Here is a 25398-nt window from a genome sequence, read left to right as displayed (position 1 = left end):
CACGACTTGCGTTGGGGGGGCGCGGATTTCGAATAGTTTAATTTACTATTCTAACACCAGTCCCCGTGGACCCTAGGGAAGGTGTTAGGATAGTAAATTAACTATTTTTAGACCTTGAGCGCCCTCCAGCGCAAGTCGTGGTAACGACTTGCGTTGTCACAGCCGCGGTGTAAAGGTACCGCGTTGTGAAAACATCGTTGTAAACGATGTTTACCGACGAGGGCCACCAGTGCTCATTCCAGTAGCTGGTGTTCCCTCCAAGGAGCAGCACCTCCGTCTTGCCTGCATTAAGCTGCAGGCAGTTGTCCGTCATCCATTGGGCCACTGCAGCAAGGCCATCCCTAAATCTCGAGGCCGACGTGGAAGGGCTTTCCGTGAGAGTGATGGCCAGCTGCGTGTCATCAGCGTAAGACACCAGCGTTAGGTCCCACTCTTTAGCCACTTCCGCAAGTGGCTGCACGTACAGATTAAAAAGGGATGGGCTCAGTGCAGAGCCTTGTGGAACTCCCTGTCCGATGGGGTGGTGTTTTGATAGAAATGGGGGAGCTGACACCCGGAAGGATCTGTCTTTCAGGAAGGAACTAAACCATTCCAGGGCAAGACCGGAGATCCCTACTGTCTCCAGACGATTGAGTAGGATGTTATGGGACACCGTGTCAAAGGCTGCGCTGAGGTCTAGTAGGATCAGCGCAGCACTTTGACCGGCATCGAGGATCGTCTGGAGATATTCCGTCGTGGCCAGGAGGGCAGACTCAGTGCTGTGGCCCGGTCTGAACCCGTTTTGAGATGGGTCCAGGATGTTGTTTTGGTCCATGTGAAGAGACAGGGCGTTGTTGGCATGGGCCTCAGCAAGTTTGGACAGCCATGGGAGCAGGGAGATAGGTCGGAAATTTTCCGATTTGGAAGGGTCCAGGGTGGGCTCCTTGAGGATCGGGGAGACCCAGGCTTGTTTCCAGGCTGTCGGGACGCTAGCCGATGAGAAGGAGAGATTCAGTATGGAGGCCAGGGAAGGCAGAAAGAATTCGAGAGATTCCATAGATTGAGTAGGTCTGCTGGGGAGCCGGATTTGACTTTCTTGCATAGTTTAGTAAGGACTTCATATGAGATTTCTGGTATGTGCGTTAAGGTAGAGCCGTTGGTAATGGCATTGCAAAGGTTGGTCGGAGCGGGGGAGTGCTGTGGAAATGATCTGTATATTCTTTGTACTTTCTCTACAAAGAACGTGGCAAGGTCGTCATATTGCTGTGCGGAGGAGATATTGGAGGAGGGAGATTTGTCTCTGAATAATGCTACCTTCACTGGAGCCTTTCAATAATGGCACAGATTCTTTCTCATTTCAGACCCATATTCTTGTACATAGCCAATACAAATTGATCCTACACAAATTCAAAACAAAACTGCACATTTTAATTGGTTGTACATTTCAAGCCTTTAAAACTCACATTACATTCACCCATCCCCCCCAGTGCTCATTTACCCAGTAACCATGGTAACTCCCTCCTAAACCAGCACACAGTTCACAAGTTCATCATACTATGCTGCAAAACAATCCTTCAAGGCTGTTTGACCTCTCAATCTACTAGCTAATGAAATGCAATGTTTCTTTAAATGACTTTTTCTCAACCATTGAAATGACTTCTTACAAAAAAAAAGCATGCACCCTAATTTTCAGTGGAGATTTTTAACAAAGCTCCAATCATTTATGGTTATTCAACTGCACTGATTCACAACCACTTTTTTTCATAATCAAACTGCCATTTCATTTCCACAACTCATCTGACTTGAAGCACATCTACCTTCACAATGACAAAAGTCTGGTTTGTGGGTCATAGCTATGTCCACTGGAGTCAAAAATACGCAGCTAACAGAGGTATTTACAATCTTGATTTACCAAATGTGGACATTGTATGGATTGGACAGAGAGGATTGAGGAGTCACCAATTGATACCATTGGTAAAATCCTTTATGCATTTACCACACCCTGACCTTTTAATAGTGCACTGTGGTGGAAATGACTTAGGCACTTTGACTGGTGTAGGTCTGGGAATGCTTTTAAAAGACATCTTTGGGCAATTGATGTCACTTTTTTCCAAAAACTGCCTTGGTATTTTCTAATATATGCCAAAGGCAAAAATGGAACTGGTCCAACCAATTTTGTCCACAGATTGAGAAAGCAAGCAAACATGTGAATAACTCTGTTTCTGCTTACCTCAGAGACTATGGTATGGGTTCCATTTACCACAACAACTTGTGTTACAACATGCAAGACATCTATAGGAGAGATGGTGTGCATTTTACAGATGAGGGGAATAGAGTTTTCCACTTGAATATAAGACTTTGCATTGGTACCTACTTGTAGGTACAAAAAACACCCACTTAACACAACAGCTCTTTTCAGAGCTAACGTACCTCTAAACACTCTACATTATGTTTTTTACTCCATTTTTTTTACACTGTTTTTCCCCATGGTGCGCTCAGGGTGCGCGTACCGGAGAGCACACCTGGGAGCGCACCCAGCGCTTACCCCGTGAAAATTTAAAAAAAAAAACGTTTTTTTTCCCTTCAGGGGACTTCTAGACCCCCCTCAGAAAACCTAGTGGGTCAGGGGGTGTCTACTCTGCCCCCTTTTAATTATTTCCCCCTTTCTTTTTCACCTCTTGTGTCTCAATTCTACCGAGACACAAGATGGCGGACTCTCCGGACTGTTTAGAATGTTGACAGACACCCGACAGCCAATCAGCTTTCCGCTCGCGCACTCCCGTAGCGCGCCGGGTGCGTTTCCCGGTACGCGTACCTGTGAGCGCTCGGAGAGCGCTTATAGATATATATGTGTTTTTAAAGTTAATTTTCAAAAAAAACACTGGAGCAATTTTCAGCAAGTATAGCAAAGGCACATCTGCGTACCAGTCCCTACAATTTTGCCAAGTTTGGCTTAGTTCCGTTCAGCGGGTCGGGCTGTAGATTTGTCAGACCGTCCTATGGAAATTAACATGGGGAAACACGTTTTGGGACCCCCCTCTTTTCTCAGCCCCCACTTCACAAACTTCCCCACTTCAGGAAAGGAGCGCAGCGGAGCTGGCCAAAATTTTGGAAAATTACACACAAATTCCTCAAGCGGCGCCAGAGTTATTCCCAATAGAATGTTGCGGATTTCCTATGGTAGCCAATCCTAACCATAACTACCTACTGGCGACCGCCAGTAGGTAGTTATATATATATATATATATATATATATATATATATATATATATATATATATATATATATATATATATATATATATATATATTTATACACATATATATATATATATATATATATATATATATATATTTCCAAAACACCTTTACAGGTAATGAAAACGCACTCGAGCGATCTTTTTCCTTTTTCAGTTGTTTATTGCACCACAGTTTCTTGCAGCTACCAACGCGTTTCACCGCCCACAGACGGCTTGATCACGGTCAATACTCTTCCACTTACAATCACCTATAAGGTGTTCTTGTGCAAAGTCACATGACATACCACCACTTCCTGTCAATGGTAGAGGATTGTGGATAACGTAGTTCCTTAGTATTTACAATGTGTTACAGACATTATGCAGAGCGCCACTTATGGCGCTTATACTTTTCCTCTGTGATGTATAGTTATAACACCAAAGATTATCAATCTCGCCCTCTAGTGGGCCACATATGCATGATATGTTCAGTTGATTTCTTGCCCTCCAGTGGGCTTAACGGTATTTACATACTATATACATCCCTCAATTGTTACAACGTAAGGTTTTGTCACCACCTAATCATCATATCCTTCTAAATCATATAAGCTGTTATTATATTTGCATTGACTTTAACGGAAGAAAAACACAGTAGAAAAAAACTTTTTCACCATATACATACAAAGTCCCAATTTGATTCTACTGCAGTTCCAATTTCAAATTATTTACAATTGTATTTACAAATGAACATAAAGTTCTTCACTCTGGCTCAGACCTCCCGGATGTAAAGTTCTGAAATTTAATATCTGTCGGGATTCCCTGCATCTTAGTTTACGTTCCCTGTCTCCACCTCTTTCATGAGGGACAATGGGTTCCAATGCGTAGAATTTTAGAAGTTTCCAGTCCCCGTTGTGTGCTGTTTCCATGTGCTTGGCCACGGCGTTAGCTCTATCTTTATTTGCCGTTGCCCTTATGTGCTCCAAAATTCGTAGTTTTAATTCTTTCTTTGTGCTGCCAATGTACTTCAATGCGCACGGGCACTCAATCACGTATACAACGAATTCTGTTTTGCAATTGATTAGTTGTTTAATGACCCAAGATTTTTTATTTGGTAATACCACTTCTTTTTTATAAACCGCAATTTGGCAGGCTTTACATTGTTGACATTTTTGAAAGCCTTTCGTTTTCAGCCATTGTATACCTTTTTTCTTTGTTTCTGGATTTTGGTGGTGACTGTGAACTAATCCGTCCTTCAAACTCGTGGCCCTTCTATATGTCACCTCAGGATGCTTGCCCATGATTTTCCCCACTGTTTCATCCAGGTGCAAGATTTTCCAGTTTTTCCTTAGGATGCTGACAATTTGTTTGGATTCTCTTGAATGGTCCATGATTAATCTTACTTTTTGATTTTCAGCCTTTTTGGGTTTTGTTTGCAAAATATCCTCCCTTTTCGTCTCATTTGCTCTTGTCCAACCCTCCATGATAGTGCCTTTCTTGTACCCTCGTCGAGCAAACCTTTTAGCCATTTCGCAACTGTTCATTGTCCAATCTTTTTCCTGAGAACAGATGCGGCGGAGTCTCAGAAATTCCCCATATGGGATATTGTTTTTTACTGAGGGTTGATGGAAACTTTCAGCATGAAGGGTGGCATTTGTTGCTGTTTCCTTTCTATAGAGCGTGGTCTCCACTTTGTTCTCATTAATGTAGATTTTGGTGTCCAAAAAGGTTACCTCCTGCCGGTTGATGGTGTAGGTGAATCTTAAATTTGTGTCTGTGGAGTTCAAAATTTTGAAATAGATTTCAAATTCCTCCGCTGTTCCATCCCACACTATCAGGAGATCATCTATATATCTCAGCCATTTTGCTATCTTGTTCACGTGATGATCGTTGTCCGGATGCCAGGCCACTTGTTGCTCCCACCATCCCATTGTGAGACATGCAAAAGCTGGGCTGAAAACCTTGAAGTAAATTGGCAGGAAGCGAATACAACAGATGACTTGGTGATAATAAATCTATCATCACGTCCCCTAAACCCAAATGAACAATCGTTATTAAAGTATGGCATAAATTTCTGCCCCGCGGAAACAATGGATATGGCGCAAACGCGTATAGATATATACAAATATATCCGGAAAATCAAACTGGCAAAGATATTTCAAGACAATCTGGAAATGTCAAATTTTGCAAAAAAGAGAAAGAATAAACAAACAGAAATGAACACGGAGGCATATGACCTTACAACAAGCAATCTTCCAGCATTGTTAACACTCGTGAATTTGGATGTCACGGAGGAAAGTGATATGATCCCTGAAGAAGTGGTCTGCCCCCAAAAAGGAGCGGGCCTCAGTGGAAAGAAACCTCAGTCTAAGTTTTATCCGCAGTTGCCGCAAGGAAATAAGATCGACCTATTCCAGGATGCGGTAATCCAAGACATTCATAAAATCAAAGGCACGAAATATCGGGACAATCTAAAAAAAGAGGAAAGAGCTGCTCTAAAAAACCTTATGGAGGATCAGAAGATAACAATTAAAATGGCCGACAAGGGTGGGAATATTGTTATTTTGGACAAGAAAGACTACATAATTGAAGCACATTCTCAGTTAAAAAACAAGCAATATTACAGGAAATTAGCGCGGAATCCCACCCAACTCTTTAAAACGAATCTGGATAAAAAAATAATGGATTGGTGCAGTGAGGACTTAATTGATATGGATGAAAGCAAATTTTTAACGACAAAACATCCGGTTACTGCAACCATCTACTTCCTACCCAAGGTTCATAAGAACCCACTGAGACCACCAGGCAGGCCGATTGTTTCGGCAAAGGGCTCGCTTATGGAACCTGTGGCGAACTACATTGACTATTTCCTCATGCCATTTGTTCTGAACCTGAGTTCATATCTGAGAGATACGGGAGATCTTTTAAAAAACCTGCAAGAACTATCATGGCAACCTACCTATATGTTGATCACAATGGATGTAATTGCCTTATATTCCAATATAGATCACAGTATCGGCATAAATGCTTGCGCTTTCTTTTTGAAAGAGAGGAATATACAATTCAATAAGAACAACCAGATGCTTCTGGACATGATTGAGTTATGCCTTACTCAAAATATCTTTCTTTTTGGCGAAGAGATATATCAGCAAATCAAGGGGTGCGCAATGGGGTTTTCCTTCAGCCCAGCTTTTGCATGTCTCACAATGGGATGGTGGGAGCAACAAGTGGCCTGGCATCCGGACAACGATCATCACGTGAACAAGATAGCAAAATGGCTGAGATATATAGATGATCTCCTGATAGTGTGGGATGGAACAGCGGAGGAATTTGAAATCTATTTCAAAATTTTGAACTCCACAGACACAAATTTAAGATTCACCTACACCATCAACCGGCAGGAGGTAACCTTTTTGGACACCAAAATCTACATTAATGAGAACAAAGTGGAGACCACGCTCTATAGAAAGGAAACAGCAACAAATGCCACCCTTCATGCTGAAAGTTTCCATCAACCCTCAGTAAAAAACAATATCCCATATGGGGAATTTCTGAGACTCCGCCGCATCTGTTCTCAGGAAAAAGATTGGACAATGAACAGTTGCGAAATGGCTAAAAGGTTTGCTCGACGAGGGTACAAGAAAGGCACTATCATGGAGGGTTGGACAAGAGCAAATGAGACGAAAAGGGAGGATATTTTGCAAACAAAACCCAAAAAGGCTGAAAATCAAAAAGTAAGATTAATCATGGACCATTCAAGAGAATCCAAACAAATTGTCAGCATCCTAAGGAAAAACTGGAAAATCTTGCACCTGGATGAAACAGTGGGGAAAATCATGGGCAAGCATCCTGAGGTGACATATAGAAGGGCCACGAGTTTGAAGGACAGATTAGTTCACAGTCACCACCAAAATCCAGAAACAAAGAAAAAAGGTATACAATGGCTGAAAACGAAAGGCTTTCAAAAATGTCAACAATGTAAAGCCTGCCAAATTGCGGTGAATAAAAAAGAAGTGGTATTACCAAATAAAAAATCTTGGGTCATTAAACAACTAATCAATTGCAAAACAGAATTCGTTGTATACGTGATTGAGTGCCCGTGCGCATTGAAGTACATTGGCAGCACAAAGAAAGAATTAAAACTACGAATTTTGGAGCACATAAGGGCAACGGCAAATAAAGATAGAGCTAACGCCGTGGCCAAGCACATGGAAACAGCACACAACGGGGACTGGAAACTTCTAAAATTCTACGCATTGGAAACCATTGTCCCTCATGAAAGAGGTGGAGACAGGGAACGTAAACTAAGATGCAGGGAATCCCGACAGATATTAAATTTCAGAACTTTACATCCGGGAGGTCTGAACCAGAGTGAAGAACTTTATGTTCATTTGTAAATACAATTGTAAATAATTTGAAATTGGAACTGCAGTAGAATCAAATTGGGACTTTGTATGTATATGGTGAAAAAGTTTTTTTCTAAAGTGTTTTTCTTCCGTTAAAGTCAATGCAAATATAATAACAGCTTATATGATTTAGAAGGATATGATGATTAGGTGGTGACAAAACCTTACGTTGTAACAATTGAGGGATGTATATAGTATGTAAATACCGTTAAGCCCACTGGAGGGCAAGAAATCAACTGAACATATCATGCATATGTGGCCCACTAGAGGGCGAGATTGATAATCTTTGGTGTTATAACTATACATCACAGAGCAAAAGTATAAGCGCCATAAGTGGCGCTCTGCATAATGTCTGTAACACATTGTAAATACTAAGGAACTACGTTATCCACAATCCTCTACCATTGACAGGAAGTGGTGGTATGTCATGTGACTTTGCACAAGAACACCTTATAGGTGATTGTAAGTGGAAGAGTATTGACCGTGATCAAGCCGTCTGTGGGCGGTGAAACGCGTTGGTAGCTGCAAGAAACTGTGGTGCAATAAACAACTGAAAAAGGAAAAAGATCGCTCGAGTGCGTTTTCATTACCTGTAAAGGTGTTTTGGAATTATAATTCGGCAGGGCCCTGCCGAGGAAAACGCACCGGTGGGAGAGCGCCAGGGGTCGACCAAGCGGAGCCAAGTTGTGGGATATATATATATATATATATATATATATATATATATATATATATATATATATATATATATAGATATACACACAGTAATATATATGCAAACAGATATAGACCGACAAACGATAGAAAGTCATACTTAAACATTTAAAGTACACTCATGTATTGCCTCAAACGATCAATACTTTGCAGTGCAAGGTACTTGGACACATGGAAGTGCATGATAAGGAGCACGGTCTGTGTTTTTTCAGTGTTCCCTTGCACATTCAACAGCTGTGGTGCAGGGGCATAAAACAAGGCCCTGAAGCCCTGTTGCGGGGGGGGGGCACCATACCCTTCAATGGCCCCCAAATCCTACAGGGGGCTCCTTCCGCACGAAGCCCAATTAATATCTGTGCAATAGGTCCCTGCTCACATTCTGCAGGTGGGCCCCATCATTGTACATTATGCCACTGCTGTGGTAGTGGCGCCGAATGGAGTTGGGACACGGGCCCACCTGCCCTTGTCCCCACTGGGAGATGCCAGTGATCCTGGATGTACTGTAGATACAGCACACAGTAGTCCTCTAGCGCCTTGACACCCTTCTTTTGTCAACCATGTGCATATCTTTTCTTCACAGTAACAATCTATTGGGTGAAGCCAAATATAATGATCTGTCCCGAGCAGAGAACCATCTGGCTGCGTGTTTCTTGCACTTTGTGTTTAGGACTCGATTCTACTCATTTGCTCATCTCCACGAGCTTCCTTGCTTTATATAATGGTTTACCAGCCTGAGCAGCTTTCTGGGTCATCCTTCCTGAATCCTTTCATGATTTCAAAGCCTTGAATTAGGTCACTCGGCAGCTTACACTCCCTTTGTTGGTTGCATTTTGCATGAACAGGCTTTCTGCAGTTGCTAGAATGCTTTTTGCCTTTTTATAAATGTGCCCTTTCAACATTGCTTTGACAAACTATTTGGCTTACATCATATATCTTTGTATTTGGCTTGATCTCATCTCATTGTGATAAAACTAGCAACACAACGAGGCTTTTGTCTTAGCACTCACCCATCCTAGTTTCCTTTGTTACCACGTGAAAAAAACAGTACAATTAAAAAGCAGCAGAGCTTCAAATACATTATGTGAAACTAGAAATCCATTTGCAAATATGTTTGGAGTGCAAGTTAAAAATATAACTAAAAGCAGCAACACAATTCTCAGCATTCTGATTCAAGAGATAATTCTAGGCCGTCTGCCAGCTTTTTAAGACTTGTGAAATAGAGCGTGTTGCCTGTGAAATTATAATATTCGGAGGCCCAATGAGTATCTTAGATGCATAAAGTAATTATAGTTGAAAATATTTTCTTGGATTAAAATTAAGTTAGCAAAAGACATGAAATATATTCCGCAATGCAGCAACCCTCTAGTGCCCATATTTAATGATATATGACATATTTTTATGAATAATGTAAGGAGCCGCACCAGTTATAACATCTATAATTTCATTATCTCAGATTTAAATCGAACAGACATCTGTTCGCAAGTTAATCTTAACAATACTGATGGCATTGAAAAGTCAGGGGCATATTATCAAGCAGGGCGATAGGTTATTATCGCCGCTTTAGCGGCCGTTTTCGGCCGCTAAGCGGCGATAATTCTATTGCCCTATTAGCAAGCTGTCATCTTTTAGGCGATAGAGAGCGGTTTGGAGCCCGCTTCGCATGTCAGCGATGTTTATCCCTAATGACTTGCAAAGTGGACGTACCCAACCAGTTAGCGACTGAAAGCAGTAGCTAACATCGCTATCGCCTATTAGCAAGGCAGGCGTAGAGATGGAAATATCCGCGCTAAGCGCGAATATCTCCAAATACTAACACCTGCCCAGACCAGTTCTTAGTGGTACAAAAGGGGGTGGTGATGGACGGAGCATCTGAACCAATCAAACACTCACACCCAGTCAACAGATCTGGGTTTAATCCATCACCGTTCTTTAGCCTACTCTGCCACCTCAGTTCAGACATGGCCATATGCAAATCAGTCTGACCCTGTGCCTCATGGGAACAGTCCAGCCTGAACTGCCAAGCCATGCCTTCCCTGGACCGGAAACAAGCTTCCGAGGACCGGTTTCTGGCATTTCAGCCATCTTCAGCCCGGCTTGCTTGAATCCAGTGGCAAAGTGAGCAAGGGACTCACGTCTGAGCATACCCAGCCAACTTATGGCGAACAAAGTGGTACAAAAGGGGGTGGTGATGGACGGAGCATCTGAACCAATCAGTTCTTGGCCATGTTATCCAATGGGAGGTGGATAACATGTCTAAGAGCATTTCGTCGCTAATGCGTGAATATCGCTGTATTCTCAGCGATATTCACTCATTTCGCCGCTATCGCTGGATATTTTAGCACAATGGAGAAAAACGTTGCTAATAGCATGTTTTCTCCGCTAACATATCCAGTGATAGGCAGCGATAAAAAAAATGCGTTAAGCGCATTTTGCGATAAATATTGCTATTCCTTGGTAATATGCCCCTCATTCTTTAAATTCTGCCCTGACACGAGGGCTTGACAAAGTGCCCGCCTATAAAAGAAGATTTCCGAAAACAAACTCCGACTGGTATTCTCCTACTTTACAAATTTAAAAACTCAAATGTAAACAGCTGGATAGAAATTGGAGAAACTAATATACACATGGCTTACAAAATAGCCGTTACATTTTTTTCCCCAAAACATTAAAAATACGAAAGTGGATTTGTTTGAGAAACAAATTGCTGCAGCAGACAATACTCCCAGATTTATCTTTCGCATAGCTAAATCATTTTTGAATCCAAGAAGCTGGAAAACAAGTGATTCCTGCCTTTCAATCAATTTTTGATAACATCACTATTTTCATTCACGAGAAAGTGGAAAACATGTATTAAATTTTTGAAAAGACAATGACTAAACTTCAACTAGGACCAACTTATGATTGCACGAGAGAATAGCTTCCTTGCTAGCAGCTTTTGAGAAAATATCTCTAGCAGAATGAGAACGGATCATCCAAAAAGTCAGATCTAGCTCTTCTATGGATGTCTACCCTCCTTACATTTTAACTCGGGGAACCTCTTCTTTTAATGTTCTGATTGATTCTCTACACAAGCCGCCACTTGAGCAAGGAATTGTTTCATTAGCCTGGAAAAAGGCTTTGGTACTCCCGCTTCTGAAAAAAATAAACTCTGACCCCTCAACTTTGAGCAACTATAGGCTTATTTCTCTTCACTATGCGGTCAGGAAAATGTTGGCAACATGGCAAACCTTCAATTCACCAGGCTCAATAACAGGAACGATGTCCTTCATCCGTCTCAATCAGGCATCCACGGGGGCCTTAGCACAGAATCAGCACTTTCAGAGGCCACTAAATTTATTAGAAGTAATCTCGAACTAGGGAAAACAATGTGTGGTCCTCGTTCTTGATACTTCCGCTGCATTCAATACAGTGTCCCACAAAATATTTTGCATAGATTGGACACGGCTGCCATTACAGATAAAGCTTGGCATTGGTTAAAATCTTTTCTTGCCAACAGACTAGCTGTATTTTTAGCTCTTTATACTTCTTGTTTCAGAGAAATTCGTTTTGGTGTTGCACAGGGTCAGGCACTTAACCTCACTCTGTTTAATATTTATTTTGTCACCCCTGACCCTTGAAGTTCAGCCTTGGGTCTTTAACATAGTATCCCACGTGGAAGATACACAATTTTGTGGGGTATTTTTCAGCTGTAACTAGTTGGATGCACAGCAGCTATCTGCAGCTGAATCCTGACAAATCAGAAATGCTGGTATTTGGGGACTCATCTCCTTTGGACATCAGAAGACTTGGCTGAATGAACTGGGGGAACCTCCTATCCGAACACCCGTCACTAGAAATTTGGGTCTGCAACTAGACACTGAATTATCTTTTAAACCATATGTGCAGCCCACTGCCACTATTTGCTTTTCCCTACTTAAAGTTGGAGCTGAGGATCGTCGCCCCACTTAAATGCCCCCGAGATGACAATTAAAATGATCATTGATTACCATATTATTTTTCAATAAGCCTGTCCCGAGCGGAGTGTCAGGACAGGGAAGGTCGTGCTGAGTGACACCAGCAGCAGCGAGGAGGGTAAGCTGCCATTGCACTGTTTAAAGTATGCATGTCTTTTGGGCCAGCCATCTTGCGACGTCCAGCCAGACATGCACACTTGAAACCTCTCAACCCAGCTGCCTTAAGACAGCTACGTTGAGATGACGTGTAGGTCTCGAGTGGGCTGTGGAGTGCTGAGACAGGCCGCTCCCTCCAATCAGGGCGCTGCTCTCATGCCGTGAGCAGCACCAGGATTTATCAAGGGAGTTTGCTGGGTCCTGCTTTGCAGTCGAAACGAGGTCCAGAGCGAGGAGGTCTGTTGCTCAATACGTGTTATTTTTATAATTCTTAATTTTATTTTCAAGCGTGCAAGCCCTCCCGGTAGATGCCAGCTGCCTCTGCTACAACGAGTGCAGAATGCAGCAGCGCGATATGTCCTGAACATTCAAAAACACCAGAGGAAGGAAGGTTCGAAGCAATTGCAATCACCTCCTATCAGGCAAAGAATAACGTTTAAAACAATAATAATTACTCATAGGGCTAGACACAAAAAGGTCCTTCTTACATAAAGTAAAAAAAATACACACTACATAGGGCTCTGCTTAGCAAATCAAAGTTTCCTATTAATTCTCAGGGTACACAAGACTGGAGCTGGCAGAAGATCTTTCTCCTTTTGGGCTCCTAGCCTGTGGAACCCCTTGCCAGATAAGATCCCGGCAATGGTTTTAAGGCCAGTCTTTAAGGCCAGCTTGAAGACTTTGGGGGGACTTTGTGGGTTATTGATTATCATATGTAAATGGATTTCTGAATCGAAATACAGGTTCCCTGAAGAGTTTACCTGCTGCATTCGGTCAGCAGAGAAAAAAGATGATTATTTGTCTCATCGCTGCGATAAAGCAGAGATGTAACACTTCTCAGTGCGCCCTCCTTGCGACACCATTGATGCATCATATTTACTATATGACGCATCATGTCACAAGGAATGGCAGATATGTCAGTATTACTGACGAATATGTCCGCGCAAAACTATTGGATTGTTGGAGTTGTGTCAGAAGCGTGATGCAACTCCAGCAATGCAGGGTAGAGGGCTATCATTATAGCATTATAGCACTGCGTCACCCTTACATCTGCTATGAGGCAGGCGTAAGGATTTGATGCAGTGCCGTCCTAGAGGTGGCGCACTGAAATCTTATAGATTTGGATGCACCACTTCTACTAGGCTATGATGCGGAGGAGCGCCCACCCTGCATACATTATACCTGACGCAGGTATAATGTAGCACAGGGCTTTATGAAGTGACGCATCTGCCAGATGCATCACTTGGTAAATATGGAGCAACATGTCCATTATTTACACTGCCAGCAGCATCAACGGTGGCGTAAATGTGACGCAAGTGCTCATAAATAAACCCTTTTTCTTTTTAGTGAAAGGTCGATACCTCTGGTTAGCCTAGAGCCGAGACGCTTCTTTAGAAGCAGCTGTTCATGCTTTAGAAATTACATATTCTTTCAGTACTTTAGGAACTGGTAGATTGGCAAAATTCCTGGTTGCTTTGAATTGCGTTGCGTTGTTTGAGGGATTTACAGTCTTATTGTGACCCCAGGACCATCAAATAAATTTCCTACTATATACATATATCCAAAGCTAGAATCTACTGTATTATTCATAGGTCGCATAAATGTTAAAACAAAAGAGCAGTTCTTAGTAACCTTGTTATACAAGGAAAAAAGACTAAACAAAGGGGGTTGCACCTTTAATTGCTGGCACGTTGCGATAACATCCTGCCTGTACCAGTACTTAATTTGTAAAATATGAAGTCTTGGTGCTCAAATATTTGATGGAGGCCACACCCACTTTCCCCTGGCTCCACCCACTTCCTCCATTGGCTCCACCCACAATCTCAACGGACACTGCTGAAAGTTAGATGTAATACCTGTTCTGCATTGCTGCAAGGGAGCCCTCCTTCAAGTAAGGTTTTGATAAAAGGTTCCCCTGTGCTGTAAAAATGTTGAAAAAGAGTAAATCAGAAGTGGATTTAAATCACAAAGGTACACATGCATAAAACTAATTTGCAAAAACATTCCTTTTGCGCTCGCAAATTAGCCAATTGCAGTGCATCAATACAAATCTGCGAAATAGTAAGAAAATCGCAGAAATAAGGAATCTCAATTTTGCGAGGACCAAAATTGTGATTCCTTATTTGTGAGTCTCTATTAGAGAGTCGCAAAACCATGCAAGCAAAGTCGCAAATAGCGTTTTATTTGAAAATTGTAAATTTGCAATTGCAAGTGACCGAATTTTACAGGCAGGTGGTAAACAGGTGAAAACAATCACAACAGGTGCAGAACATTAGCAAAGTATTTAAACAGGCCCAGGAGGCCTCAGAATGATTCACAATGGCAGTGCTCTACGTCATGGTGAGGAGGATGAGGCTATTAGCAGCAGCACAGGAAAGGAGAATACAGGATTGCATTTTTAGAGTGCGCATTACATTGTTGGGGCAGACAGAAGAAGAGATCTATGACAAGTATAGGTTAAATGCTGTCATGATCCATGATCTGATTGCTGAACTGGATCCCCTACTGCAGCACCAGACTCGCAGGACACATGCCATTCCCACTCATGTGCAGGTCCTATGTTCTCTGCACCTACTCGCGTCAGGTAGCTACCTGGATGTAGTAGCTGTAGCTGGTGGGGTGTCACAAAGTGGCATATCACTTTTATTTTATTCATTCCTTAATGCCATGTTGACTAGGATACACCACCACATTAGCCTCCCCTCAACCCCACATAAATTGGCTTCTATCAGGTAGCCTGGTTTCCCCATGTAATAGGTTGCATCGATGGAACGCATGTAGCCATTTGTCCACCATCAGTGAATGAGTGCATCTTTAGGAACCGAAAATCCTACCAGTCACTGAATATCCAAGTAGTCTGCAATTCAAAAAACATCATCACTGACATAGTTGTACACATGACTCGTACACATTCAGACCCAGTGGCATACACACGTGTCTCCTTGAAGGTGAATTTGGAAAAGGATATCTGCTTGGTAAACTTGAGATCTTTGAATCCTCTTACCCCTCAAAGTTATAAATGCTCATTTCACAAAGCTGTATCCTTCGCCAACTATCAGCCCGGCACCCAGAATACTAAAAATATGCTCACATTGACCACAGGTATTATAGACACGAGTGCCGTTGACACAAAGGTAGCTCCCAAATCACTAACGGCATTATATCTTAAAGTCCATCCCCAAACATGCATTAGAACTCTGGAGCCTTTTGGAGGCTGAAGATGCTGACATTTGTTTCATTACTGAAACTTGGCTCCATAGCCATGCCTCTTCTGATGTCACCATAGCCTTTCCCCCTCAATATCATTTAGCCAGATTACACAGGGAAGTAGGCAGAGGTGGAGGTAATGCAGTTGCAACCAAGGCCCCCCTCAAGGTCAACATTGTAGAATCCCATACCACCAAGATGCTGGAAATATTAATTTTTAAGATTAGCATCTCGACTCTGAAACATGGAGAGGAGCCTTAGTTTATAGACCCCCAGGTCTAAAAGCAAAATTTGTAAATCAACAATAGCTGCTGACAATTTCATCCTAATTGGAGATTTTAACTATCATGCCTCGCAATTGTCTGATCCAGACACTAACCAGCTGGTTGGAACAATGGAAACACTGGGAATGACCCAGAAGGTAGTAGGCCCCACCCATCAAGCTGGGCACACCTGTTTATGAATTCCACCAAATTGACAATTGAGCCATCTTTTCCACTATTGTGGACTGATCACCATCTTTTAAAATTTTGCATGCCCATGAATTCTTTTAGGAAATGCAAATATAATAAATCTATTTTAATTCGGCCCTGGCGCAAATTTACCCCTGATGCTTTTTCAGTCCATTTCTACCCGCAGCAGATATGCCACACTGATACTGTGGAACAGGACGCCATTGTATCCGCACTGGATGTGGTTGTCACTCTAGCCAGGGTTAAAATTAAAGGAATAGCTTCACCTTGGTTTACGGCAAAATTAAAAGTTGATAAACAATTTTGTAGAACAGCCGAACGCCAATGGAGGAAAACTAAATCTGACCAGATAGTAAGAAATATAGACAGTTTCACCACACCTACACAAAGAACATTAAACTGGCAAAAAAGTCGTATCTGACTCAACGGATAAATAATGCAGCACACTCCAGTAAAGAGCTCTACAAAATACTGAAAGAGTTCCATCCTTCCTACACAAGAATGGGTAGACTCAGTATCTTACTTTTTTGATAACAAAGTCAGAACCATCTACTCATCTTTTCCCCAAGGCAACATATATCTGCATCAGCAGAATAGCAGCTTGTCCATGCCACTTTCACAGCCTGAACTAAATGATATGCCCCTGCTGTTGGAATTTGAACCCCTAACTGTTAATGAAGTGTTAGGTGGTCTAACTTTGATTAAATCACGTTCCCCCGTGGACCCACTCCCTCCCCATTCTTGCTCGAAAATTATGCCCCAACTAGCAAATACATTAACTGAAATTTTTAATATGTCACTGGAACAAGCCAGGGTCCCCACTCGATGGAAAAATGCCCAAGTTAAGCCTATTCTTAAAAAACCTACAGCTGACCCCAGCCTACCAGTTAATTATCGTCCCATCTCATTGTTACCTTACTTTGGTAAGGTGTTAGAACATCTAGTCAATAAACGCCTTACTGTCCATCTTGAAAACCATTGTCTCCTGGACCCCTCTCAATCGGGCTTCACCGCGGCTCATAGCACGGAAACTGCGGTTGTTGAGATTACTGACAACATCAGGCTTGCACTGGATAAAAGAGAATGAGCGATGTTGGACCTCCTGGACCTATCCGTGGCATTTGATACCATCTCCCACAGTATTCTGAAACATCGACTCTGGGAGGTGGGAATCAGAGGGAAGGCTCTGGAATGGCTTGAGAACTATTTAACCAACCGCTCAACTACCGTCCTTATTGACTCTATAGCCTTGTGCAGCCGACCAGTCAGTGTAGGTGTCCCACAGGGCTCAATCCTTAGCCCTATGTTGTTTAATCTTTATTTAACACTGTTGGCTGGTATCATTAGATCATATAGTTTTGAAACAGTGTTGTACGCTGATGACACTCAATTGCTTATCACCTTTGGTCCAGACCACGTGGACACAAAATCCCGTTTTAAAAACTGTATGGTCCATATGAACGATTGGATGGGCAGGCACAACTACAACTTAATTGCAGCTAGACCGAGATCAACCTGGTTTGGCAGAGCAGAGGAACACTTGTCACATGACTGGTGGCCCTCGAACTGGGAGCATGTCCATCTCCCTAGCAAGCAGTACGCAATTTTGGCGTAACCATCGATATCTATTGTCCATGAAAAACCATGTTAACACAGTACTCGGTGCCTGCTATGGGATCATGCGTAATCTCTGCAGAATCTTCAAGTGGTTACCCATTGAAGCTAGGAAACCTCTGGTGCAAGGTCTTGTTATCAGTTGTCTGGATTATGGGAATGCTATGCTGGTGACACTCAATGAAGATCTGTTTTCCAAACTCCAGATTCTTCAGAACACCGCTGCCAGACTCATTCGCAATCTCCCATCCAGGCTGGACGTCTCCTCACTCTCCCCTACCCCCAATACTTTGATGCCCCCAGCAGAAGCAGTCTGAAATTGCTCTACTGCATTTGTGACTTGGATGGGTCCCCTGGCCATATCTCATCAACAATGGCTCATTTCGACCTGCTTGGCCACAGAATGACAGGACAGCAGAGCTGTGTTGGTGCTCAGCCAGTTGATGGATCTGGTGTAGCCATCTAGGCGCCCTAAGAATTGGTGATGCCTTTTTCTTTGGGACACCTGGTCCTTCTGCATCACCCTGCATAGCTCCTGTATGGCCTCATTGGACTGTCTATGTCCTTCCACCACTGCTGTAGTCAGCTCTTTCAAGCAGTCCTTCATGTGTGCCATGTGGTTTAACAGAGTGCAAAGTTGTGCTTGCATTAATCTCATGTTCTTTGCTTGCAGGCACTGCCCCCTCAGCATTTGGCTCTCCAGCCCACCCCAGACATTTGGACTTTCATCCTCTGGTGTTGTCATCTGTGCCTTTGACCTGCACCTCCAGGTAGGTTATTGCTCCGCCAGACCTGTGACTGGGGTCATGTCATGGGTGTCCTTCCAGGCTGGGATGTCTGGGGATCACGTTCGCTCTCTTCCTCAACTTCCATGGCAGGTAGTGGTGGGACTGTGGACCTGCGTCTAGTGGCTGCAGGGTGTGTGGTTTGTGGGGCCACAGGTGTCTCCACATCTGCCTCAGCCGGAGTCTCCTGGGTGTCTCCACCTTCACTTCCCTCTGACTCCTGTGCAGCTGCATCTCTGATGTTAAACAGTGCAATTTGTAGTTAATATGTTAAAATTTGTGTCTCACATAGTGCATTTTTGTGTTCCATTAAAATACTCTCTGGCACCCAGTGTCCATATCTTTTACTTCCTTGTTGTATTTGCCTACCAACTTCCCTTCCCTGCCTGTTCCTCCAATAATGCATTTGGATGTTGCAAGTAAAATGTGGACTAGAGTATGATTCAGAACACTAGACCTGATCTGACGTGATGTTTCTAAATGTATATTCTGCATTAAATGGACATTTGCATGCATCTTGCCTTTTGAAGTACTGGCCGGTGCATAGTTGTCCAACTGTGTCAGTATAGCTTCAGGCTGGAGTGTGGACTCCACCAGGCCCTCCAGGGGTGTATTCCCAGGCAGTGTTGCAGGTCCCCCTCCAGTCTGCTTTGCCACCGAAAGCTATTCAGCAACCCTATCCTTTGCATGGCTGCGCAGGTCATACCACCGTTTGCGCAGGTCTTCTATTGTGTGATAGGTGACCCCCACTGCGTTCACTTTTGATTGTATCCTGAGCCAGATTTTTCGCTTCTCTGACTCAGGGACCTGGAGTGATAGTTTACCAAACACCTTGTCAAGGCTCCTCACAACCTTCTCAATTAGGATTTCTATCTCCTTGTCACTGAATTTCAGTTTCCTTTTTCGATTAGTAGCCTTCTTCCCAGTTTCTCCTGAGTCCATGTTTTTCTCCCAGAACAGTTTTAGCAAAGCAAAAAAGGTAACTTAAGCTCCGCTCCTGCAGTCTGCCTCTTCCTCTGACTGCCTTAGTGCAGTGAAATCAGCATGGGTTGCATCACTTCCTGATTGTGATGTCATCAAGCTGCACCAAAAGCAGCTCACAATTTGCAATCTCGCAATTTGTGATCTTGCCGTTTGCGATCTCGCAATTTGCTAATTTACTAATAGCGAGTCGGTAATATGTAATCGCTAATACCGATTGCGAATATTACCGATTTGCAATTTTATAGCGATTTGTTTGGTGCATTCGATTTTGAGATTCCTTATTAGCGATTCCTTAAAAATCAATATTAAGGAATCGCAAATTCAAACTTCGATTCATGTGCACCGAAGACCCTTACGACCATAAGAAATTACTCCAATAGCCCTACCTTGTGGTATGTCAAATAGTGATTCGCAAAGTCAGAGATTTTGTACCCCAAATGTGAGAGTTTTCCAACACGTTTGGAGGGAACTCTGATTACAAAAATCTATTACTCAAGTGTAAATGTGGGAGCATGAGGAAAATTGAGAAAATCTACTTAAAAGTGGGAGAATCAAAGAAAAAAGTAAAACAAGGTGGTGCGCTAAGATGGCAGGTATCAAGGTATAAACAACATTAAAGTAAAACATGATGTATTGTGTTAGGAAGTGCTGTTAAGGTTGCAATGCACAAATAGGTGGATGTAAACATTGAAGAAATGTAATGCTTGAGGATGGGGACTAATCTATGATGTGTTTAAAAGGCAGTGGCTGTTGGGTCAGGATCAGGTTGTGAACAGGGGCCGGTGTGTTGAAGGGGTCATGCATGTGGTTCTTCATCACAAGGTTTTAGAGGTGTATGACTTAGCACTGCAGCTTACACTGCGCTCCTTTCAGTAAAGGCCTGTGTCAGCTAAATGATCCTGGCATGTTGGTTTGTAACCTCTTTACCAGACAAGTGGAATGTTTCAGAGGAGGCTCAATGAGGTATTGGAGCCTTTTGTCTAAATTCTCCAAGACATGATCAACGCTCCATCAACCTTCTTAGGGTTGGCTGGTATGTGTCAATACTTCCCAAGTAGGTAAGTATTTGTGCACATGTTGTCCCTCATTTCAGTAATGTCACACCGCCCAGAGTCCTGATGGTCAAAAAGCACATCCTCCAAGAAAGCACCTCTTGCCCAAGACAACCCACAGATATGAGGCCATTTCACTTGCCCACCTTTTTTGACTCCACATTCAGGATTGACCAGAGACAAAGGCATGTTATAGAGAACAGTGGTCCCTATTCTAAAAGAAAAAACAAGGGGAGATAATCATACACTAGATAGAAAGTATGTCTTTTGTCCAGCCGGACAAGAATTTATTTTCATAATAGTTTTCAATTAGTAGCGTTTAAGAAACAGTTAATAACAAGTGGGCACAGCCGTGATCCACAAAACACAAGACAAAACAACGAAAAGGATTGGCCAAAAGGCAAGCCAAAATTGGTCTGTATACTTGTACTCAGTTTACACAGGGATGTATGACGTTACAACGCATACTTTTACCACGCCTACCATTACCACGCATTTTTTACAACACAGGATCCATTACAACGCATACCATTACAACGCATGTATTTACAACGCAGGTACCTTTACAACGCATACCATTACAACGTAAGTATTGGTAAGTATATAATATTTTTTTTAATGTAATTTAATTAAAATTAATATAATGTAATTTAATTTAATTTAATTAATTTAATTTAATTTAATCTAATTTAATTTAATTTAATTAATGTAATTTAATTTAATTTAATCAATTTAATTTAATGTAATTTAAATTTAATTATATTTAATTTTTACCCTGTACCCCTTTACCCAAAAACCCAAAACTGACCCTGAACCCTAAAAATACCCCTTTACCCAAAAACCCAAAACTGACCCTAAACCCTAAAAATACCCCTTTACCCAAAAACCCAAAACTGACCCTGAACTAAGCATGAGCGCAAAATCCGCTCCGATCGCGGATTTTGCGGATTTTCGGTAAATTCGCGGTCCGCGAACTCTCGCGAATTTACCGAAAATCCGCTATCCGCGAGCGGCGGATTCCGCGGTCAAAAGTTCAAGCCTAATTTACGATGGCGCCGGCAAGCTGCCAGCGCCATCCTGAAATAGTTACTTAATTAGCTTCAACAGGAAGCTCTAATAGATAAGATAAAGCAGGGGCTCGAGCGCCTGCTTTATTTTATCAATTGGAGCTTCCTGTTGAAGCTAATTAAGTAACTTTTTCAGGATGGCGCTGGCAGCTTGCCGGCGCCATCGTAAATTATTTACGATGGGGAAAAACGGTGGTGTCTTCTTGAATAAATATGAAGGGCAGGGTTCATTCTGGCACGACGGTCCTGGCACAAAAATTAAACCTCAACAGGAAACACTTACAGATATCAATAAAGCATGTGCCCTAGTTGAAGCTTAAATTCAGTGACTCATTCATCAGCCCAAAAACAATCGTGAGCGTTGTGGAGGCTGGGCAGGTGTGCCTTCTTCCCAAATATACCATCGAAAATCCGCTGTGATGCTGGCCAGAGGCATTTGCATCTTTGACTTTCACGAGCGCAATCCCCGTGCTGTTCCTGTGACCAGGAGCTTCTGTCTCTTAATCTGCTGCTCTGATCGGTCTCTGACCTTTTATACACACAAGAGGCATGTGCGCTCGCATGGAAGCCCCGTCCGTTTGGCCCCGCCCACACACTCGAGGAAGCCCCGCCCCCAAATCCGCCGATCCGCAAAATCCGCGGATTTTGCGGATCCACGATCCGTGAATTCGCAAATTCGTGAATCGTGGATCCGCAAAATCCGCCCATGCTTACCCTGAACCCTAAAAATACCCCTTTACCCAAAAACCCAAAACTGACCCTAAACCCTAAAAATACCCCTTTACCCAAAAACCCAAAACTGACCCTGAACCCTAAAAATTAAGCATGGGCGTAAAATCTGTTACGCTCGCGGATTTTTCGTATTTTCGGAGAATCCGCAATCCGCGAACTCTCGCGGATGCGGCGAGAATACGCAAAATCCGCGCGAAGCGGATTTTTTGTTTGTGTTCGCACTGCTCGCGCTGCTCGCGGTCCGCGGCGCGGGCAGGAACAATCTCGCACTAGCGAAAGTACAAAAATTACTTAGTAAAGGAAGTGGCCCAGTCTCCAACTTCCTGTTCCTGTCCAGCAAGCTCCTCCCATAGGGGTGGGGTGAAGGAAGTGCCCCAGTCTCCAACTTCCTGTTCCTGTCCAGCAAGCTCCTCCATTTCCTGGCCACTTTGATTTCGATCTTGACTGGGAAGGATTACTTTTTGTGGTTGCTGCTGGATATTTGGATTTGAGGCCTTTTGGATTACTTTTGGATTCGAATTTTGATTTCACAAAGAAGTAAGTCGATGTTGTTTGTTTGTGGTGATTTTTGTGTGTGTTGTTTTTTTTCGACTTTTTTGGGGGGAAAATCTGCAAGTTCGCGAGCTGAGGATGTGTTTTTGCTTGTGTTCGCACTGCTCGTGTCCCGCGCAGCAACAATCTCGCACTCGCGAAATTGTAAAAATTACAATTCTGCTGCACATGAATTGAAAACCACCAGGCTTATTTATGGGTGCATGGATGATACAACTGTTTTGTTGAAATTATTTTTGTTAACATGATTCTGGCCAGGGCATGGATGACATTGGATTGTGCTGATTTTTGTGTGTTTTAGGACTTTTTGGGGTGGTGTTGGGGGCTTGCTATGGGGGTGGGGGCCATTTTATTGTCTGGTCCCGTGTGGGTGGGGGTCTAGGGGCCATTTGTAAGTTGTGTGCTTTGTGCCATAGGCCTGCACCCACTGTGCTCTGATGTCATCCATTATGCCCAGGGGGGCCCAGAATCGGTCTGTTCGCGGATTTTGTGGGTTTTTGCCACGTTCGCGCCGTGAAGCAACAATCTCGCACTCGCGAAATTGTAAAAAATGCAATTTTGCACCGGAAAACCACCAGCAGGCAGCATAAGCCTTCTGAAAATGGATGGATGGCATTGGATTGTGGTGATTTGATTTGTGTTGTGTGTTTTCACTTTTTGGAGTAGGGGTTGGGTGCTGGCTATGTTGGTGGTGGCCATTTTGAGGCATGGTCCTGGCCATGTGGATGGGGGGGTCAAGCGGCCATTTTGAAGGCAGGCAGTGAGCTTTGAGACATAGGTGTGCCTTGCTTTCACCCATTGTGCCCAGGCGGAGTCAGGGGTACATGAAAGCACAACCCTCTGTGTGTGTGCTCTCTTGGATCAATGTTAAATTCCTGTTTCCCAAAAATTTAGCAAATCCTAATTTTGAAAATTCCATATTGTGTGGTGTGCACGTGTGTATTCATAAATGCCTACTTGCTAACTGTTTATTCAAGCGCTACATATGCAACATTTATATTTACTGATGTTCCTCTGTCTTCGTTTGCGTTTAGGTGCACAAAACTACGCATCATCATCGTTGAGCATCAGTGCCAGGAAGAAGTGCTGCTGCGGCCTGTTGTTCCGACATCTGAAGAAGATGGCTCCAAAAAGAGGTGCCCGTAGGTCCTCTTCCAAGAAAGATGTCTCTACTAAGGAGAAGAAGAAGCAAGTGGCACCACTTACCAAGGCGACTGGTTGCTCAACCAAGACATTTTTTGGGCAACAACAACCAAAAAAACAAAGGCCCACCATGAGTGCTGCACAGGTAGCCTGTTTAGTTGTTGAATCACCAACGACCAGTGATGTTGGATCATCGCAAGAAAGTAGCAGCACGCCATCAACACAGGTTTTAACTCATCTCACAAGTACTATTCAACAACCAAAGCCGCAACAACAACTGCATGGGCTACTAGTACAAGCAGAAGTACATGCGCAAGGAGCTGTCCGAGAAGGAGCTGTCCGAGAAGGAGCTGTCCGAGAAGGAGCTGTCCGAGAAGGAGCTGTCCGAGAAGGAGCTGTCCGAGAAGGAGAAGGCCGAGAAGGAGCTGTCCGAGAAGGAGCTGTCCGAGAAGGAGCTGTCCGAGAAGGAGAAGGCCGAGAAGGAGAAGGCCGAGAAGGAGAAGGCCGAGAAGGAGAAGGCCGAGAAGGAGCTGTCCGAGAAGGAGAAGGCCGAGAAGGAGAAGGCCGAGAAAGAGAAGGCCGAGAAGGAGAAGGCCGAGAAGGAGCTGTCCGAGAAGGAGAAGGCCGAGAAGGAGCTGTCCGAGAAGGAGAAGGCCGAGAAGGAGAAGGCCGAGAAGGAGAGGTCCATGGAGACTTGCAAGTAGAGGTCAGTGAAGATGGCCATGGAGCGGTGCAAGTGCCCACAATGGTTGTTCTTCCAGAAGTAGGGGCACAGGAGGAAATTGACTTTGGAGCCGGGGTATCATGTCAGGAAGACGAAGCCACTCCTCCTGATGATTCATTTTCTCCCAGCTCCCCAGCAAGGAAAAGATCAAGGAGGGTGTGTAGAAGTTCCTCTTCAAGCCCCGCTCCATCAGATGATGATCTGGATCTGGATTGGCAACCATCTCCGACGTCTGAGAGGGAGGCACACCATGAGCTGCGAATGGTATCAAATCTTAAAAGGAAGGGCCCCGGAAAGCTCATACTTATGGATCCGAACGTCGGACTTGATGAAGTGGTGCATTCTGATGTTGTTGAAGAGGATGACAGCAATGACCTAGTCATCACACATGTCAGTCCAGCCACACCGGCCATGCAGCAGACAGACATTTACACCCTATCCCGACGTCATGCTGAGCGTGACCCTGGCGACGTGCCACTGGTAGCACCACCAACGCAGTCAAGTAGTACCACAAGTTCAACAAAACCTACAGCTCCCATATTTTCTCCCCGGAGGGGGACTCCATCCAGCTCGACTCCCTCAAGTAAGGTTGCTGCAATAATTGCACAACCCAGTAGATGTCTGC

Source organism: Lissotriton helveticus, chromosome 6 (genome assembly GCF_964261635.1).
Source record: "Lissotriton helveticus chromosome 6, aLisHel1.1, whole genome shotgun sequence".
In the NCBI taxonomy this organism is placed as follows: domain Eukaryota; kingdom Metazoa; phylum Chordata; class Amphibia; order Caudata; family Salamandridae; genus Lissotriton; species Lissotriton helveticus.
This window is presented reverse-complemented; position numbering follows the sequence as displayed.